At 43.4% G+C, this 1,312-nt stretch overlaps 1 non-coding gene across 1 annotated transcript; it reads right to left on the reverse strand.

Annotated features, from left to right (window-relative positions):
- Positions 1-1,148: 1,148 nt before the first annotated feature.
- On the reverse strand, positions 1,149-1,264 carry LOC113455631. The gene has a single exon (XR_003376631.1). It is a non-coding gene; the product is annotated as a U5 spliceosomal RNA (small nuclear RNA).
- Positions 1,265-1,312: the final 48 nt, after the last annotated feature.

The following is a 1,312-nucleotide window of genomic DNA, read 5'->3' on the forward strand; positions in this document are numbered from 1 at the left end:
TACTTGAAGGACATGTGTCTTCAGTAAATCAGTGATTTGGTGAATTGTCATTCATCAAGCTGGTCATTTGGTCCACTGACTTTTGGCCAGCATGGACCTGACAAAGTAAGTGACAGTGAATCAGTGTGCTCCTAACCAAGGGATACATTTAGTTTTATGTCCCTAGGCAGCAAGTAGTGGGTTATTTGTAAAAGACACTCACGGTTTTATGCATCTTTCCTTTTTATTTTTCTTTTATTTTTTTTCTTTATTTTTATTTTTATTTTTGAGACAGGGTTTCACTGTGTAGCCATGGCTGTCCTGGAGCTCACTAGGTGAGCCAGTTTGACTTCAAACTCACAAAGATCCACTCACCTGCCACTGCCTCCTGAGTGCTAGGATTAAAAGCATAACAAGCTTGGTGGCATGTATCCTTACCTACGGAGCCAACTCACCAGCTCTGTTTTCTGTTGTGTTTCTTGTTCTGAGCGGGTCTCACGGTTTCACTCAGGAGGGCTGGCTTCACGCTGTACAGCCTCTCCTGTCTCTACCCTAGGGACAGGACTCGTTGGATTTTCTTCTATCTATAACTGCTGGTTGTGATAAGTCCTCCCTTGTTGACATTTCCTGGAACAGCAATCTGTCCGAGAGGAAAATGACATTTTTCTCTTCAAAGCAGTTATAAATGGAGATAAATTCTTTGGAGAAGTCCTTTCTTGATTCTGATTTTCGCGTTCTTAAGTGGAAGGTCATTGAACGAAAATTTTCAACTTCAGTGCCATAAAAGCCCTAAGAAAGTAGTGAGTTTTAGGTGTCGGCACCTCCCTTGCTTGCTTTTTATCCTTCTGATTGAAGAGGTTCAGGGACAGGAGGAGCCAGAACCTCTGAGGCGGCCTAAGAGGGCCCTGACAAGAGCACTGCTTCTTCCTCACACAGGGGCATCCACCATGTAGACTTCACAAGGAACCTCACACCCTACCCTGCACTTCACGAAACTACGGTGCGTAAAGACGCTCTCCAAAGATACTAAAAGAACCAATGAGAAATAACCACATCAAAATGTTGCATACCGTTTAGGTCACACGAGCTATTTCCCTGTCATGGATATAAGTCCGGGAAAGCAGGTGGCACAAACAATACAGTTAGTTATTTTCTTAAACACAATGTGTAGTCCTGCGGAGACAGGACCTCAAAAAATTAGGTTAAGACTCAGAGTTGTTCCTCTCCACGGAAATCTTTAGTAAAAGGCGAAAGATTTATACGATCTGAAGAGAAACCAGAGTATACAAACACTGCCCCGCCTACCTTTCTCGGTCGACTCTAGCTCCTAGAT

This window comes from Microtus ochrogaster, unplaced genomic scaffold (genome assembly GCF_000317375.1).
Source record: "Microtus ochrogaster isolate Prairie Vole_2 unplaced genomic scaffold, MicOch1.0 UNK69, whole genome shotgun sequence".
Lineage (NCBI taxonomy): Eukaryota > Metazoa > Chordata > Mammalia > Rodentia > Cricetidae > Microtus > Microtus ochrogaster.